Source organism: Rhineura floridana, chromosome 3 (genome assembly GCF_030035675.1).
Source record: "Rhineura floridana isolate rRhiFlo1 chromosome 3, rRhiFlo1.hap2, whole genome shotgun sequence".
Lineage (NCBI taxonomy): Eukaryota > Metazoa > Chordata > Lepidosauria > Squamata > Rhineuridae > Rhineura > Rhineura floridana.
In genome coordinates this window covers 117,058,200-117,078,612 of record NC_084482.1, presented here as the reverse complement: position 1 = coordinate 117,078,612, position 20,413 = coordinate 117,058,200, and the positions used below count along the sequence as shown (strand labels likewise).

At 42.1% G+C, this 20,413-nt stretch overlaps 1 long non-coding RNA gene across 2 annotated transcripts in view; it reads right to left on the bottom strand.

Annotated features, from left to right (window-relative positions):
• Positions 1-20,413, bottom strand: part of LOC133382269 (uncharacterized) — a 94,640-nt gene that overhangs the window by 28,852 nt on the left and 45,375 nt on the right. Inside the window, exon 3 of one of the 2 annotated variants that reach the window (XR_009761885.1) lies at positions 15,473-15,494. The exons of the other annotated variant lie outside the window; for it this stretch is intronic. This is a non-coding gene — a long non-coding RNA (uncharacterized LOC133382269). Of the gene's footprint in view, positions 1-15,472; positions 15,495-20,413 lie in introns of those variants that run through there. 2 annotated transcript variants of the gene reach the window in all.

The window sequence follows — 20,413 nt, the reverse complement described above, 5'->3', positions numbered from 1 at the left end:
AGGAGGAGTCATCCCTACTGAGGAATGTCCTCCAGCACTATCTAGCGAAGAGTAAGCACACCCCATTGCCTCCAAATTCCTCCATACATACATGCCTGTAGTGAACACCCTAAGTAGCACACACCCTCAAACCATGCGTTTAAGAATTAAACCACATACTTAAGTATTGAGAAATCAACTGTATTAGGAAAAGATAAACATTTTGCAACCCAAAGTATTTCATATAACCTGTTAATTTCCTCTGATGATCAGTCACATAGCACAATGGCCTTTAATAGGATAGAAGCTGAAGCAGCATTAAATATTACAAATGTTCTTTCCATGAAACAGATAACATGTTTCCAAAAACTCTCAGAACCCAGGCCTTAAGATGCCTAAATAGGAAAGTGCATCTTTAAAATGAAATGATTGATCGGCTATTCCTTAAGGCTTGCAGACAAACAGTAAATAGTGTGTATCGCTGAAATGCTGACAATAAAAAGGAATTACTCAAACAAATCTCTCCCCCAAGTCACATGGTGGTTATTTCTGAATTAAATCTATCTTTTCCCCTCCCTTATTTTACGCACATGCATACAAACTAAAACATTAGGAGCTGTTATTTCCAGACAACCACATTCTTGTTATATATTATGTTTCCTGTGTGCTTTTCTATAAACATTTGCCTAAGGCTAATGTTAGCTAAGCTAAGGCAAGCAATACAAGTGATTGAAGGTTTAGCATATAAATAAAATTAAGTGCTTTATTTCCATGGACAAAATGCTATTTAGCCTAAAATTTGCAAAATGAGAGAGAACTGTATGAGATACAATCCAAATCAAATACAAGAATTCATCATCTTACTGCTTTATCAGGACAAACATAATGGGAGGGAAAATAACCAACTATGATTATCCTGGCCTATTAATATTTAATTAGCAACAACTGTTAACAAAACAGGACTATAAGCTATAAAATGTCTTTGTTGTGGGCCATTAGGAAGCCAGCACTGTCTAGGGATACAGTCTTCCCATAAAGTTCAAATCTAAAAAGCACAGTAGAATTCAAGGTACCATAACAAGACTTTTAGTTCTTTACAAAACTGAAATTCACTCTATCCTGATATGAAAGCTTGGAGCAAAGTCCAAGAATTTTGAATCAAATATAAAATACAGCACACTCTCTAAAAGAGGAAAAGTTAAAATGACTCTGTGACAACTTCACCAAATCCACTGAAAATAGTTATCTGTATTCTTTCATGGCGTTGTTTACCAAGGTCCCTTACCAAAGCAAGCTCACAACCACAGAGCAAGCTTGTCGTCTATAGTGAGCACCCACATGTCGAAGTGGATTTTACACTGACTATCAAGGTACATATAACAGCTAACCATCTCACTATATGATTATATGGTCCAGTGCTGTAGGGTCTACTTACTAACCAGTCCCCTGTATATTCATATAAGGCAAGCCATATTTTTCAAAAATGTCATGGGACTGGAGATCTACAATTGGATTTCCAGCATGTTTTAGTTTTGCTAAAAGCAATTCCACTGGTATAGGGAGAATGAGTTTAACTCTTTCATTGTACTGATTCTCCAATGGAAATTATGTGCCTCATGTTTTCTCCTCAGTGGCTAATAACTCTTGGGGGTGGGGGGTTTGCAAGGGGAAATTGGCTTAGTGGGAAAGAGTTAAGCCATCTTCCCACCATGCTGTAGCCATGATCTAAGCCTTCCCCTCCTCCTCCACCACCATCACCCATGGCTGCTTTTCGAGAAGAAAAGAGCCTGAGAAAGTTGATCATGGATCATGCATACATCGTGTAATTTGGCCTTTTGACTTCTGTCATGTTCCAGCAACATCTATTTAATTACAACATCTATTTAATTACAACATCTATTTAATTACAAGTGTTCAGGTTAACTAAGTAGTGAGCAAGTAGAAGACATGGGTAGGCATTGCTAGTCCGAAAGGGAACAAGTTCTAAAGCAAAAGCAGCACCCACAAATCCCAAGAGTGCTCATTCAGTCATCCTCAAAACTTTCAAACAAATTTGTTCTTTTGACCAAATTATAACTGCTTTTTTGTTTGCTTGCTTGTTTTAAGTCTCTTCTCTAAGAAACATTCAAAACTGGTCTCAGCTCGTATGGACAATATGTGTTACACCTAAATCAACTCCAGACACTTAAGAATACCTGATAGTCAGCCTACTGAGCTATCAATGACACCATGAATGCCTACAGAATGTTATTTTTCATAACACAATATGTCTGTAACAGTTTAGTAATTCCAGAAGAAACCACTGACACATCACAAAAGCAAGACCCAAGAAGCTGGATACAGAAATCTGGAACTATTACATTGTACATATCTTTTATTTCTAGAGACTGACCAGTTTTCTCAAACTTGGAGGCCATGTTTAGATAATTTTTGCCTTGAATCTCTTTGTGCATTTGTTGTTATTTATTGTTTTATTGATGTTTTAATTGTATTTTATGAATTTTATTAATATTCTTCTGTTTGCTACATGGAAACTGCTTTGGTGTCACTTGTGGCTGAAAGTGGTATACAAAAGCCTTAAATAAAATACTATACAGGTTTAGAAATCTTTTTATTAAAAAAATACAAAAATACTCTGAAGTCCTGTTGAGTTCAATAGGGCTTACTCCCAGATAGGTGTACATAGGATTGCAGCCTAAAGCTTCTATAATGTCTCACAACTGAGGAAGATTTGCTTAAATGGAAATTCAGGTGAGATGTACCCCCCCCATATGCAACTATAATTAGATAATTTAATCAATTAATTATAATTAATTAATTATAACTCCTGATGGATTTCTAAGCACTATAATAATTCTTTTATGAGACTAGGGTTCAAATCCCAACTCAGCCACAAAGCTCACTGAATGATCTTGGGCCAATTAGTATCTCTCAGCCTAAGGGACTTCATATGGTTATTGTGAGGATAAAATTAGGAGGGAGAGAACCATATATATCACCTTGAGCTTCTTGGAGAGGTGGGGTAAAAATGTAGTAATATTCTAAATATATATATTAATAATATCCCCTCTTCCCATTTAGACTTGAAGCAGCCAATTCTTCCTATTTTAAGTGTTCCTCAGAACCCATAGACAATGGACTGTTTTTAAATTATTTCTGGCAAATGTATCTTTTTCCCTGAAAAGCTCTATCTTTGTCAACTTTTATTTAGAAAACCTTTGTCACCAACTGAAAAGGTTTGCATTGAAACCATTACCTCATTAAGTCAACAATAGTGCACAATCTCACCTACTCTGGAAGGTAGGGGTGGATGGGAATGACACAAACTTCACAACATCAGAATTCAATGTGTTGGATCGAGAGAAATGTGCATTTAACTGGGATGGGAGAATCTCAGTTCCTTGCCCCCTGCAAAAAAAAGGGGTGGTGTGGAAGGAACCCTGCTGAATGGCTTGTGGAGCCCTGCTGAATGGATGGGCTGATAGGGGAGGGGAACCACAAAAATAAGGTATAGGCAACTCCAGATAACAGTAGTGAAAATGTTGAGCGTTTCAGAAATAGCAGATTAAGTGCTATGAAAAAGATTTAAAGCTAAAAATCTTGTGGTTTAGTAGAGTTGCCAGGTCAGAAGCATCCCAAACGCCACAATTTCATGGGTGGATCCTAGTGATATAGGGGGGGTGTCCTGGTGACACCATGGAGGTGTGCCCTAGTGATGTCATTAAGCACGATACATTAAGCATCAACCACACTTGCTTGGAGCATACAACCCAAACAAAACAAATTCCCTGATGGAGAATTAAGATAGAAATCTTAGCTAAATGAGGGTGTTTCCAGGTCCGGCTGAAGTGATGGGATCATTTCTTCTTACCTGTTTAGAGATCCTGGGTAAGGAACATTTAATCTAGCCAACTTGCTTCTGGCAAGAAGGGTTTAAGTGCCCTTAGAAAAGGCCAGTCACCAGAAGCTGCTGTATGAAGAAAGGAGCCTAGTGTTGTGGAGATGTTAGATGGGAGCAATCGGGAGTAAAGATAGATGTCCCTGAAGGCTGCAATTATAAACACACTTACTAAGGGACTAAGCCCCATAGAACTCAACAGGACTTACTTCTGAGTAGATATGGTTGGGTTTGTGATGTTGGTAAAGCATGACCAGGTATCCTCTGCAAAGTTATCCATATCCAAGTAGGGTTGGCAACCCTGTGTCTGGAATGCCCTGCCCCTACATTTTAACATGGCTGCTCCATATTTCTTTACAGATTTGGCCCTTCATTTCAGAAAGAGGTCTGAAAAATGAGTAAGAGTAAGAAGATTCTCTACCTTTTTCTGTCTACCCTTTTGACAGCCAACCCAATTCCAGTTAATAATAATTGACAGAGAGAAAACACACATGGTTTGGTCTACCTTTTTAGGCAACAGCTTGAGAACACCAACAACTGCAGCCACACTCCCCAGTATGTGAATTCTCTTTTACCACTATTGTGCAAGACACAACCGTCATGAAAACAACAAGGTGCATCATCAGTGGGTTTAAGGGGACTGAGAAGAGTGCATGGAACCACTGTTGTTGCTTCTATGGAGTAAGGGAGTAAGGTCAGAGGTAAATGAAATGCAAACAGAAAAGAAAGAGAAAAGACAGTGATGATTTCCTAAATGCAATACCATACTAACCACAACAAGATTCCTATGCGTAAGGCAGAAAACTCAGCATCCCACAACCAGTAAGGGTTCCTAACCAAAACTAAAAAAATCCTGGCAACCAGTCAGCCAAGATCACTGAAATCCCCATGCAGCACAACCTGACACGGGGGCTCCAGTTAGTGCAGAATGCTGTGGCACGATTGCTGACATGAGTGAGACCCTATCAGCACGTAATACCTCTGCTTTGAAATCTGCACCGGTTGCTGATTAGCTACTAGGCCAAGTTCAAAGTGTGCTTTCTATGTTACAGGTTACACATAGTACTTGCTCTGCTCCTTTCCAAAACAGTCCTTTAGTGCGGCGGCACCTACGCTTTGGAACTCTCTGCCTATTGACATTAGCAGGTGCCTTGATTGTACTATTTTTGGCACCTGCTAAAACATTTTTGTTTAGGCAAGCCTACCCAGGCATGTAGAAGCTATTATGTTTTTATTTATTTATGACATTGTTGGTTTTATTATTTTGAATATTTTAAATATCTGTCTTTAACTGTTTTTGCCAATAATTTTATAGTTTTAATTCTTTCTGTAAACTGCTTTGAGATTTTTTACAATAATGTGGTATATAAATGTTGGAATTAAAAAAATTTAGAGTCATTGTGGCCCTTGGATCTTTTTCCATTTTTAGGAACAAAGTAATCTGTCTTATACTGACTCAGGCCATTTGGTACCATCTAGCTGAGTACTGAAGACATGGACTAGCATTGGCTCTCCAGGATTCCAGGCAATAGTCTTTTCTAGAAATTGAATTTTGGACCTTTGCATGCAAAGCATATGCTCTGCCACTGAGCTACAACCCTTCCCATTTTTTAAAAAAAACTTTTAGAATTGTTCTTTTCAATTCACTAATGAATGCACAGAGAGCCAGTGTGGCGTAGTGGTTACAGTGTTGGACTACGACCTGGGAGACCAGGGTTCGAATCCCCGCACAGTCATGAAGCTCACTGGGTGACCTTGGGCCACTCACTGCCTCTCAGCCCCTGAGGAAGGCAATGGTAAACCACCTCTGAATACAGCTTACCATGAAAAGCCTATTTATTTATTTATTTATTTAATTTATTTAATTTATATACCGCCCTAAGCCCGAAGGCTCTCTGGGCGGTGTACATAGAAAATAAAAACAAGTACAATATATAAATACAATAAATACAATGAATCAAAAACCAAAAACAGACAAACAATACAAGAACCAAACAACATCAAGAATACAAAATAATGCTAAAATACTGTAAAATACACTTTAAAATGCCTGGGAGTATAAAAAGGTTTTCATCTGGCGCCGAAAAGATAGCAGCGTCGGTGCCAGGCGCACCTCATCAGGGAGACCATTCCATAGTTCGGGAGCCACAGCTGAAAAGGCCCTATTTCTAGTCACCACCCTCCGAGCTTCTCGATGAGATGGTACTCGGAGGAGGGCCTTAGATGTTGAGCGCAGTGTACGGGTAGGTTCATATTGGGAGAGGCACTCCGCCAGGTATTGCGGTCCCATGCCGTGTAAGGCTTTATAGGTCAAAACCAGCACTTTGAATTTAGCCCGGAAACAAATAGGAAGCCAGTGCAGATGGGCCAGAACAGGTGTTATATGAGCGGACCTTCTGGTCCGTGTCAACAATCTGGCTGCTGCATTCTGGACTAACTGTAGTTTCCGAACTATCTTCAAGGGCAGCCCAACATAGAGCGCATTGCAGTAGTCCAATCTAGAAGTTACCAGAGCATGAACGGCTGAGGCGAGGTCGTCACTGTCCAGATAGGGACATAGCTGGGCTACCAATCGAAGATGGTAAAAAGCATTCCATGCCACTGAGGCTACCTGAGCCTCAAGAGACAGGGAAGGGTCGAGGAGAACTCCCAAGCTACGAACCTGTTCTTTCAAGGGGAGTGTAACCCCATCCAGAACAGGGTGAACATCCACCATCTGGGCAGAGAAGGCACTCGCTAACAGCGTCTCGGTCTTGTCTGGATTAAGCTTCAGTCTGTTAGCTCCCATCCAATCCATTATCGCGGCCAGGCAACGGTTTAGTACGTTAACAGCCTCACCTGAGGAAGATGAAAAGGAGAAATAGAGTTGCGTGTCATCAGCGTACTGGTGACAACGCACTCCAAAACTCCTGATGACCGCACCCAGCGGTTTCATATAGATGTTGAAAAGCATGGGGGACAGTACCGATCCCTGTGGGACTCCACAATGGAGAGTCCAGGGTGTCGAGCAGTGTTCCCCAAGCACTACCTTCTGTTGACGACCCACCAAGTAGGAGCGGAGCCACTGCCAAGCAATACCCCCAACTCCCAACTCCGTGAGCCTTCCCAGAAGGATACCATGGTCGATGGTATCAAAAGCAGCTGAGAGATCAAGGAGAATCAACAGGGTCACACTCCCCTTGTCCCTCTCCCGACAAAGGTCATCATACAGGGCGACCAAGGCTGTTTCGGTACCAAACCCAGGCCTAAAACCGGATTGAAACGGATCGAGATAATCAGTGTCATCCAAGAGACCCTGGAGCTGGCCGGCCACCACCCGTTCCAGAACCTTGCCCAGGAACGGAACATTCGCCACAGGTCTATAATTGTTCAAGTTATCTGGGTCCAAGGAGGGTTTTTTCAGGAGTGGTCTCACCACCGCCGCTTTTAGGCAGTCAGGGACCACTCCCTCTCACAAAGAGGCATTGATTACCTCCTTGGCCCAGCTGGCGGTTCCGGTCCTGCCAGCTTTCACCAGCCAAGAGGGGCAAGGATCCAGCACAGACGTGGTCGCACGCACCAGTCCAAGAATCTTGTCAACATCCTCAAGCTGCACCAACTGAAACTCATCCAATAAAAGAGGACAAGACCGTGATCTGGATGCTTCATTGGATCCAACTGCTATAATATTGGAATCTAAGTCCCGACAAATGCAGGCGATCTTATTTTGGTAGTGTCCAGCGAACTCATCACAGCGGGCTACAGATGAGTCTATAGTATCCCGAGGGCCAAGATGTAAAAGCCCTCATATTCATAGGGTTGCCATAAATCGGAATCGACTTGAAGCCTGCTCATTTCAATTTTTTTCAGTGAATGCACATCATACCTAGTGCAGATCCACACCATTCATTTAAAGCACATTCAACACATATTTGAAGCACATGAATTCCACCACACAATCATGGGAACTGTAGTTTGTTAAGAGTGGTGGGAACAATAACTATAAGGGGAAAACAACACTTCCCAGGATTCTTTAGGGGAAGTCATGTACTTTAAATTCAAGTTGGATGTGCTTTAAATGTATTGTGTGCATCCACTTAATATACTTTGCCTGCATGGAAATCATTTTAATTATTTTTTTAAAATGGAAATGAGTTATAAAATTTACTGGGTGACCATGGGCTACTCACCATCTCTCAGCCTAATCTGCCTCTCAGGATGAGAACAACAGAGGGGAACCATGAACACCCCAAGGAAGAAGGGCACACTGAAAATGTAGAGGAAGTAATACTGTACAACCATAGTGTGAAATCAGATACTTATTGGTACACAGTATAAAGAAATATTCATATAAGCATAACTATCAAATATGTTTATTATTTACACAACCTGTAAAAATATTTATAGTGCAATCCTATGTTTGTTTACTCAGAAGCAAGTCCCAATGTATTCAGTTGGACTTTCTCAAACAGGGAAGTGTGCAGAGAACTGCAAGCTCAAGTGATAAGGAACTTCATTTACTCAACCCAAAATTCAGAATCATGCCTCTTTAAGCTGTTTTGCAACTATTTATACTTTTTTATGGTTATTGGATTTAAAAGGGATTTATTTGTTATTGTGAGCTGCCTTGGTTTCCAATCACCAACTCTACCTCACAGGGTTGTTGAAAAGACTCCAAATACAAACACACACTGGAGATGTAAAAATACATACACCCCATATAATAGTTTATTGTCCACACCAGGTGGTCACTGCAGAACATTTATTTAAAAATAAAATCAGTATTAGGAGCTCTCAGTGTGCGATCCGCGGCAGTGATCCTGCCACGAATCACGGAAGAGGAGCCGAGGGGCCCAGGGCAGGCTTGTGCTCAAGGGCCTCGGCATGTCTGGAGCCAGCCCTGCAGACCACCTAGAAACTTTTTTTAAATGAAAGCTGAGAGTCCAGAGATTAATCTGACTCACCTGGAGACCACCCCAAAAATCTGGAGTCTCCAGGCAAAAACCAGACACCTGGCAACCCTAACCTGGCACCTACTCCGATGGTTTCTAAGTCCTGGATAACAACATTTGTGTTTACCAGGGTTAATCAGCATGTATTGGGCTTTGTTAAAAGTGAACTTTTGCTGAATCTATCTTGTTCTTTTGGAAGTTTCATTACTGTATTTGCTGGGCTAAGAGAAAAGGAGCACTTCGAGCATTTTGCCGTTTCTAAAGTTATTAAAATACATTTCTGCCAAAACCGAAGCCACAATATTCTTATCAAAACTTTTTTCTTACAGAAACCTGAACCAAGACTCTTGAGACAGGTAGAAAAGGAAACTGATAGCTCAATAGAGTTGCTGCTTTGCATCAAAGTCAAAAATGTTCACCTGCACCTTTATCCAATCCACACCGAAAAGCCATCTTGTCAACCAAGTTAGTGTAAAACACAGCTTGTCAAGCAGCAGTAAGTGCTTTCCATTCTGTCCAGTACACTACAGAGCAGACCAAAGGAGGGTTAGACTCACCAGTTTCACCATTTCAAATCCAAGAATAGGATGGCCACAGCCCACAGATTATTTAGTAACTCTGACCTGTGGGTATCAGATGCTTTTCAACCCCAGCATAAGTGAGAATAATCTGAAAGTGTATTTATTCTTGCAGTACTTCACACAAGCAACATCCAGCTTCCCCAGTCCACTCCTTAAGCATCATAATTAAACGACAAGGTTTTGTAAATTATAGGCAATAATAAACTTAGAATCACTCAGGCAGAATAAGTATCTATCTGTATCCAAAATACTGCACTTAATCAAAATGAATCAGAGAAATATAGAAGACAGAAAATTATAAAACAAAACTTAAAATATGTACACACTCTGTAGCTCATTGATACATTATCCACTAAAAAGCTATTTGTCTGAAAAATGAGGTACAAAGGCTTAGTTTATCCATTCTGAATAGGCTAGGGGCCAAATTATATGTTGTGCTAATGAAATAGTTGTCACTTTAAGTGCAGGTTTGGGGGTGTTCTCCCTTCAAATTGCCTGTGCAGGTTCCCAGAGTGGATCAGAATGCTAGAGCAGGGGAGGGGAAGGGAGGGATTTTAACCCTTTACTATGCGTTGTGATCCCAGTCCAGATGCCCTACATGCAATCTGCTTTGGGGAGGCATAGAAACTTCAAATGGAAGCATTTTTTCTATGTAAATTGCAGGTGCTAGGGGCATGATCCAGATGGAGACAACAGCAAGGGCAAAGGCATAAAGCACACCTATGCTAGCATCAGAAGAAATCTCAGATCACCACCACCACCACCACCACCACCACCTCAGCTAACAATTTGTGAAAAAAATCCTGTATTTAAGAGGCATAGCTACATACTTAACATACTGTATAGTTTGTCCCCAAAAGGCTATTATTTAAATCCAGGACCATGTAGGCTTCGTCAGCAGAATACCGGCAACCTGCCTACCATCCACTGTTCTAAAGCCACCTTCACAAACTGGTATCTTCCAGGTGTTGAACTACAATTGTAGTCCAAAACAACTGGAGGATACAAAGGCTTATGTTATGGGCTGAATCTATATTTCCCTGTATTTTTCTGTATTTTAGCCTTTGCAATCTATTGTCACATACATGTACACACACACACAAAAAAGAATAATCTGAGTAACATAGGCTATATAGAATTCTCCTCAGGTTAGTTACAAATCATTAGTGTTTTTTTATTCTGGTTCTTTTGTTTTCTCTTTGGCATTTCTGGGAACCTAGCCAAAGTAAACAAACTGACAGCAGGAGGTACATGACTCTGGTTGCTGTCTCTGCTGTTCCTGGTCACCTCTTTAGCAGCATGCAGGTTCAGCTGCCTGAGCTGACTGCAAACTGGTGTACTAATGTCCATGAGTGAGTTGGCCTTGAGTCATCTACGCCTCTCTAGCCTCCAGCAAACCCAGTCAGAAAATACAACGGCTAATACAGCTAGAAAATACATCCACAGATGAGATTATTTAGATAAGAAGGGCTATATAAAACAGACTGCCCCAGAGATATCATGAGCGCTGGTCACGCCTGATCAGAAAAACAGACTGCTGCCCTGCTGTAGATCCACACACAACAAAGGTGAGAGAACTCCATTAATAATTGTGTTAAAGAGAACTGTTGTGTGATGTACAACATGTACTTTTGGTGTATATCCCCTGTAATGTTATGTGTTGAACTGGAACTCTGATTCATGCATAGCATTATATGTATGTATGTTGTTGTTATGTGCCTTCAAGTTGATTATGACTTATGCCGACGCTATGAACCAGTGACCTCCAATAGCATCTGTCATGAACCACTCTGTTCAGATCTTGTAAGTTCAGGTCTGTGGTTTCCTTTATGGAATCAATCCATCTCTTGTTTGGCTTTTCTCTTTTTCTTCTCCCTTCTGTTTTTCCCAGCATTATTCTTTTCTCGTGAATCATGTCTTCTTCTCATTATGTGTCCGAAGTATGATAACCTCAGTTTCATCATTTTAGCTTCTAGCTACATACTAGTACATACACATTATATGTATGTTTTTGTATGTATATTTTATAATAAACAGAGCATTATAGATCTTCCACTGTTGGACTCCTAATTAATTTTCCTGAGATATCCCTACAGCTAAGTATATTCTTTGGTGAGGTCTCCAACCAGTAGCCCACCTATCTCAGACCAACCACTGGAAGAAACTGTGGAAGCTCAGGTTACCACAATGTTTGCCATATGGGTATTCTCAATCTTGTGCATTCACAGAAACAGGCCGTTTAGCCAGTTTCACTTGCTACAATGGACATAAACCATTTTGTAGGCTGGGCATACATACTGTCCTTTCAAGTGATGAGGAGAATCCTAAATTATTCTGCTTCTCTGGAGTTAAGGTGCTGAGTGTGACAAGATTTTCCCCATCACCTGGAAGGACTACAGAGATAGCTAACTTAGTATGGTGTGTATAGGACCACTTGGAAAATTGTTGTCTCTATTCAGCCATAGTCTCTCCTTGCAGGACCTTTTTAGTGACATAATTGATCATGTGGCCTCACACCTTTGCCATACAAAAACCAAGATGATCCTTGATGTCATAGTGAAGTCACAAACCAGGTGGTTATGCTGGCTATGCATTCAGCTTAAAGAACAACTTTTCAGTTGATTTCCCAGTAGGAAGGGAGAAAAGCATTCAGAAGAGCCATTAATCAAACCATTGCTCTGCTGGAAAAACATTTTTCGTCTAGCAGAAAACAAAGGTTTGTGGATTGATTCCGACATTCAAGGAAGGTGAAAAGATTAGCAGGCTCAAGGGCTCTCTAAGAGGGAACACACCTCAACCTCAGTATTAAAATGGAAGTTATATTGTAACATCAGGTGCAAATTATTTTATTGAGGAATAACAATATTATAAACAGCATGTGCCTACTTCCTGCTGGCTTAACCTGGGACAAGAAGAATCTCTTTGATATGCCACATAAACCACCATTTCCTTGCACACAGACTCATTGGAGTATGAAAAATAAAATAAAATATACTGGCAATAAACTGAATGGTGATAACAGGGTAGTTCACAGACTGTATCCTGAAAACTATTAAAGTTCATGTGGATTGAGGATGAATCAGAAGTGATTGAAATGAATATAAAAGTAGGAGCTTGTCACACTTCTAGATTATAAATGACATACAATTCATTGACAGCTTGCCATAATATTTTATCAAATATCCAGGACATCTTAGTAAAATCACTTATATGCTAATTACATCCTATATATGTTTTGAATGATTTGTAACTCTTCTGGTTCAAATAAAGTCATCATCACGTGACTTGACAGAGTACTGCAATAGAAAGTACACTCTAAACATCATGGACATGAGTGGATCCAGCATTAGCACACAGCATAGTTGGGGAGGTGCGCACACACGCACGCGCACACACACACACACACACGCACGCGCACACACACACACACACACGCACGCACACACACACACACACAGAGGCTCCCATACACACACACACACACACACACCAGGCACTCCCAAACATACACACAAAGACTACAAGATTTGACCACAAGAACCAATAAGCCACTCCCTCTGGGCAAGCCTTAAGTCCAACTAATTATTTAGCAGTGAGCGGGCCAAAAAGGCAGCACTGGATTTACCCTAGAGATACGAGACAACAAGCACAGCCACCAGATATAATAAATAAGTTTATTAAAAGGGAAAGAGATACAGAAGTTAAAAAGGAAATCCAAACAGTGTTACAAGCCAATCAAAACATATATTGCACTACTCGGTGCTCCACCTCTGCTTGCATCGTTTGCTAACTCCTCCTACTGTTGCTAAACCCCCCTTCCCGCTGGGTCACCAAAGCCCCTCTCCCCCATGTTTCACTGTAACTCTCTGCCCCCAAAGTTTATCGTAGCTCTCCCTCCACAACCACCCCAGGGGTCACCAGAGCTCCCCTCCCTTTTTTTCCACCCCTCAGAACCACCCCAGGGATCATGAAGGCCAGCCTTCCATCCACCTGGTGAGGCAAAGACCAGGCTGCAGGGAGGCCTGCCAAGCTCCAGGCCTTCTCACGTGGATGGTCCTGCTGCCATGCTTCAGGCCTTCTCACAAGAGCAGGTGGGCTTGCTGCGACGCTCCTGCCATTCTGCTGCTGCTGCGCTCTGAGCTTTCACCACCCTCCCAGTCTTCCCCTGCTGCCACCACCACCCTCTCGGCCTTCCACCATCACCATACTCTGGGACTACTGCTGCTGCTGTTGCCGCCGCCACCACCACCACTGCCACACTCTGGGTTTCCCACCACCCAGGTCTGGGCCCAATCATTTTTTTAATAAGATGCTTGATACGTGCTGCATGATATCCTAACAGGGTGCCGGTTAGGGTTGCCAGGTCAGAAGCATCCCAAAACCTGAGATTTTAGGAGCGGGCCCAAGTGATGTCATTAAGCATAATACATTAAGCATCAATCACAGTTGCTTGGAGTGTACAATTAAAAAAAAAATCTGACTGGAAATTAAGCTAGACATCTTAGCTAAAAGATGGAGCCTGGGTAGGGAACATTTAATCTAGTCTACTTGCTTTCGGCAAGAAGGGTTTAAGTGCCGCCAGACCAGACCAGTCACCAAAAGGCCACTGTAGGAAGCAAGGAGCCTAGTGTTGTGGAGATATTCGATGGGAACATTCGGGAGTAAAGCTGGATGCCCCTGAAGGCTGCAATTCTAAACACACGTACTAAGGGACTAAGCCCCCATAGAACTCAACAGGACTTACTTCTGAGTAGATATAGTTTGGATTGTGCTGTTGGTAAGGCTTGACTAGGGATCCTCTGCAAAGACATCCATATCCAAGCAGGGTTGGCAACCCCCTGCCTGGAATGCCCTGCCCAGAATGCCCTGCCCTTTTAATGTGGCTGCTCCAAACTTCTTTACAGATTTGACCCTTCACTTCAGAAAGAGGTCTGAGAAATGAGTAAGAGTAAGAAGATTCTCTACCCTTTGTCTGTATAGATGCCCTCATCCTTCCCCTGTGCCCAGCAGAACCTCTGGGCCAGGCAGGACGCAGTGGCATCTCATAGAGGACACCCTCCCTTTCATGGGGTGTATGATTTGTCCTGGCACAGAGCAGATTTTGGGGTGGGCACCCGCAATTACTTATTTTTCCTGTATGTCCTTTTCTGCTTTGATTTTGTATAGATGCCCTCTTCTGTGCCCTGCGCCCAGTAGAAGCTCTGGGCCAGGCGGGACACAGTGGCTTCTCGTAGAGGACACCCTCCCCTTTCTTGGGGTATATGATTTGTGCTGTCCCAAAGCAGATTTTGGGGTGGGTACCCCCAGTTACTTATTTTTTTCTATGTGTTTTTGTCAATTTTGATTTTGCATTGATGCACCCGTGCTTGCCCGGTGCCCACCAGAAGCTCTGGGCCGGATGGGATGCACTGGCATCTCGTAGAGGACACCCTCCCCTTTCCTGGGGTATATGATTTGTCCTGTCCCAGCACAGAGTTTGGGGTGGGCACCCCCAGTTACTTATTTTTTTATGATTTTATGACATCATTATGTATTTTATGACATCATTATGTATTTATGATAATATCAGAAGCCTGATGACTTTGATCACAGTGATATATCATACAGGGTATCCCAACATATATTTTGGGGTTCAGAGACATGTTAAGTTTGGTTTGAAGTTGCTGTAGTTGTCAACTCTTTTTTAGTGTTTTGAACTTTCAAGCAAATGAGGAACTGGGAACTAGGAACCAACTTCAGCGTTGTATCAGTTAAATAGATTAAACAGTTGGGGTGGCTGACATTTTGGTGTATATCTCGGGAACCAGACCACCTAGAAACTTATTTTTTTTAATTGAAGCTGAGAGTCTGGAGATTAAGGGGTGCTAGCCAGATAGCTGGAGGGGGCCCCCAAAAACTGGAGACTCTGGCCAAAAACCAGAGACCTGGTAACTCTAGTGCCAGTGTAACATCTTGGAAAAATATAGAATAGGAGAAAAAATAAGAAAGCTTATCTAATGCCTGTGTTTAAACACTGTTGGAGATCCTACCCCGGCATTCCAATTAGCAAGAGTCCGGTTCCCAGGTCTTACCTCTGACCAGCAGCATTTCCTCATGCCAATTCCACTGCAAGACAAAAGGCAGGGGCCATAACTGAACTTAAAATAGGGTTACTGACCGAAAAAGCACATAGCAACAAGAATGGCCAATAAGGGCCCTGAAATGGATGGAAGCATCCAGGCCTCATTGAGTCAAATAGTCCTCAGCTGTAAGGAATTTCTTATCACACAGCTGGGTGCTATTAGCACTGGATTACAGGTGGTTTTAATAGTCTCCTAATTAAAGAATCAGATACTGTAAATCACTGTCTGCAGTCACGGGCTAATCAGCACGTATGCTGCGACACTCTAAAAGATTTTTTACTATGTTTTATCAGAGCCATTTTAAATAAGATGGAGTCAAGCTGATGAAGCATTCTTGGCATGCCCCTCCCCAAAAAAGTTTGTATTCATAATAATTATGAAAAACTTACATGGACTTCCGCCAGCTGGAAAAATAACACAAACATTGCACCATATTTAACATAACATACCTAAAATTTCATCACCATTCAAAATAACTCAATTAAAATTTCCTAAAATTATTATAAATATATAAAATGAAATCTAAAACACTGTTTTGGTGAGATGCAAGGTATGCAGAACAACACTAAGATATAAGTAATGAAATAATAATAATTGGGCTAAAACAAAAGCATAGTCACACATCCAAACAAAAGATCAAAACCATAAAAAGTCTACTTGCAAAACAAATAGAAAATATGATAATGGTTATAAATTGGAAGATACATGCTAACAGATACACAGCTAGATCACCTAGCAGTATAACTGGAATAATAACAAAAATATTAGTTTAATCATTCACATAGCCTCTGACAGAGCACTAGCAACAACACTATCTCTCCCCTTAATATGAAAAACTGAAAAAATAGAAATCATGGAGGGCTAGGCTCCACTGTAGGAGTTCTTGGTTGGTTTTTTTAAAAAAAAAAATTTTGCCAACCAGCACAATGGTGAATGGTCGATTTAAAGGTTAAAAATGTATACCTAACCAATAAGAGTACAGTTTCTGCAAAAAAAAATGCACAAAAAAGACATCCCTTCTCAACAGTGAACAAATTCTTTTCCTTAGGACAAAGCTTTTTACTCCACAAGTCACCCTCATCTGCCAATCACCTAACATAATATATGACATCAGATGTGGGCACGTAAAAAAGGCAGCCTGTCTCCCTTTGAAGCAACACAGTTCCCAGAACCAACTTTGAGGAATCTTTCTGTATGAAAAAGGCTTGTCAAATGCGGGGGGAGGGGTTCAGTAAAACATAAGCCCCAAGCCAGTCCCCATGGAAGGAGTCTAATTTATGTCTCTTCCCCATACCAGTGTTCCATGAGATTCTTGAAGGGACAACCCTGACATGTGAAAGAGATGAATCATGGTCTAGAATGGATTAAGGTTTCTAATCTTGCCACACCAGAAAGATATGCACTGCAGTGGCTTCAATATCATAAAGTTAGTATGAGAAGAAGCTCTTAAGTAGAGGTTTATCTGCTGTAATCATTTGGACTTAAATATTTAATTCTGGCTTTGTAGTTCCAGTAAAATCAATTATGTGAATTAGTTTAAAGGGGAATAAGTTCTTGCCTGTGACTGTAGTGCTTTTCATATTAAATAAAAACTAACTGGAAACAGTAATTTACATATTATTGTGAGAAACATTTCCTGTTCAGATATATTCATTGTACTGATTTATGAGAATATTATAGCAATTCATCTTGAACACGTGACAATGGGAGTCCCACTTTTGGCGGGAGCGGGTTTGCCTCCACCGTCCCCTTCTCAAAAGAAGATGCAGGAGAAATCTCCTGAGAAGAAGGGCTTGGTACAGACATGGTGTGAGGCCGCTTTGGCCAATCAGGATAGGGGCTCAGCATAGTTTATAAGCCAGCTCCAACCCTAACTCAGTCTCCGCTTGACACTGCGTTGCAGTGGGACAGGTTGTAGGCGGTTGTGTTGACCAAAAAGCTCACCCTCTTGCAACTCCAGGAGCTTGTCGGTCAACTGGTTTTTGCATCCAAGATGGTAGCACCAGGCAGGGCGTTTTTGAGATGCCTTTGTGCTGCAATGAAGAGAGTGCAGCGGTCTGCATGGTGAATTTGCAGACTTTGCAGTCGGCTCGCATGATGTGTCAGGCAAGGGGAGGTCATTTGTCCTGGGATGTTGCCCTTTGATTACTTTATGCCCAGTTACAGCCCTAAGGGCTTTTCTTTCTGTCAGGCCAGCAGACCAAGGTTATTTATTTATCCACCTCGATGGATCTGCCCTGACGCAGTTTCAGTTCTGGTCTGTTGTTTGGAGAGTCTTGTTGGCTTGTGGGCAAGACCTTGGAGCATTTGCATTGCATTCCTTACTCAGGCCCATGGGTTCCTGTAACTTCTCCTAAGCAGACTTCTGTACGGGAGCTATTTGTTCACAATTTGTCCTTTCCTAGGGGCAGGTCTGTGTATGATGACATGATACGGAAGATGTTAGAGGGTTGGGCACGTTCATGCCCTGCCTTTCACCCCTGATATTCTCCTTCAGATTGTACAGCAGTTTCATCGGCTGTGTTCACTCATGTATGAGGCTACCTTATTTGTGGCCATGACCTAAAGTGCCTTCTATGGTGCTTTCCACCTGAGTGAATTCTTGGCCAGTTCTAGGTTCAACACTTCATGCAGGGCCTTGTTTGTTGGGGATTGTGTGTTGGCCAATGCCAAGGTTCATCTGATCTTGTGGAGGTCAAAAACTGACCAGAGGGGCAAGGGGAGGTCAGTTGTCCTGGGCCATTGCTCTTTGATTACTTGATGCCTAGTTACAGCCCTAGGGGCTTTTCTTTCTGTTGGGCCAGCAGGCCAAGGTTATTTGTTTATCCACCTCGACAGGTCCACGCTGACGCAGTTTCAGTTCTGGTCCAGAGAGCCTTGTTGGCGAGACCCTGGAGCGTTTGGATCGCATTCCTTCTGGATTGGGGTGGCTACTGCCGCAATCCTAGTGGGCCTTCCCCCAGAAGACATTCAAGCCATAGGCAGATGGCGATCTGCCGTGTTTAAGGCTTGTGATCGACTGTGATGGATTAATTTGTTGTTTCCTTGTTTTCTGTTCTTGGAAGTTTGGGGCACCTACGGACCGGGCCCATGTGGTTCTCTGTGGCCACTCTATCTTCTTCTGGGCTCAAAGGAGGGCCAGTTCTATAATGGGGACAGAGTTGCACCTTGCAGCTTGGACTACAGTGTAGTGCATGGCTAAATGAGGAATGTTATGGGGATAATTTATTCTGACCGTGTTAAAAATAATGTCTGTTGGCCCAGTACCACAGGTTTTAGTGGTACATTTCAGAGAGAATGACTTTGTGCAGCATTTGGGTATCAACCTGCTGCATCGGGTTACCCTTGACTTTCAATAGATTAAGAGTAGTTCTCCTGATCTGTTCATTGTGTGGTCAGAGATGCTCGAGTGTCGGGTTTGGTGTGGCGCTGTTCAACCTAGTAGGATTGACAGGGCTTGGCGTTGGGTGAATAGGATGGCTGGAAAATGGTTTTGGATATGGGATGGGTCTACATACTTCATGGTCAGATAGGTTATTATTCTTCCATTTGTTTAGGGACAACAGGGTTCACCTTTCTGTACAGGTCTGTGATTTCTTTTTGGAGGACCTGCATTTAGGTCTATCTGAACTGTTTATGTGGGGTGAGAGGTGATCAAGCTGCAGCTGATCACCTCTTGTGGCATGGAGTTTGGGCAGGTGATGAAGATGGGGGGTAAACAACAGGTATACTGAGGCATTATTGGGTGAAGGGCACCTTTTAGGGAACCACCACTGCTTGCTGCAGGGGGGGACCAGGGGGGGTATCCTTGTGACCAGACTTGCGCATCGGGGTGAATGCCAGGATGGTGGGGCCACAATGCGGAGGTGGGGTGCACACCCAAGGCTCAGCCAGCAAGAAGGGATTATTTGCTTCCTCATCCTTGGCTGGGGAGCCACAGCTGATGGCTAATGACATGCCCAGGGTTTGATCTGGTTTAATTGCTCAATTCGGTCAATTTGACTGCAGTTCCTTCAAAGGAGGTTTGTTATATTTGAATATATATAACATTACACCAATATTACGTCTCTTGACTCTTCTTTGCGTGTGTGATGGCAATATCAGTTTCTTGCACCAGAAGAAGCACACTGGAAAATTTGTAGTACATTGTAGTTCTACCACCAAATCATCCAACCAAGAGATTTGCCTTTGCACATGCACAATGTGAAATTGACATCTTCTTTGTTTCATATGCTTTAGATTAGGAATGGGAAACTTGTGGCCCTCCACATATTATGGATCTCCCATCAACCCCAGCCAGCATGGCCAATGGTCAAGGATAATAGGAGTTAATCCAGCAACACTTGGAGGGCTGTATGTTCTTCATCCCTGCCACAGATTGAAGGCGTATAGAAATCAAATTGAGTGTCATCACCCAGACTCAGGCTAAAGTCCTAGGACTTTGGCGGCAACTCATAGTTAGAATAAGTTGCAGAAGGGGGATATGTTGAGCTGTTCTTTAGCTACTTGCCATCCCATAAGAGTAATGAGGAGATCAACATTCCCAATATGCAGAAAGCAGCAGTACATGCATATAATGTGAATAATCCACTAATGTAGATATGAAGACAGAGGCATGTTTAAGACATGTACTAAAAGCGGCAAAGTTATGTTAAATGACACCGTTCAAAAGGGCCTTTTTCTTCCATCATTATCAATCACAGTTATACTAGAAAAGAAGAGCTTCTACCTTGTAGCAGCTAGATAGGAATAGGCAGGTTGAGCTTTTCTCTTCAGCTGAGCTGTTAACATAAGCAAATGTTCAGTAGCAGCTTTGGCAAGTTCCATTTGGCCTGCATTGCTAGATAGTCCATAGCATTCTTCAACAAAATGTGTAATCAATCGTCATGGAATGCCACCTAA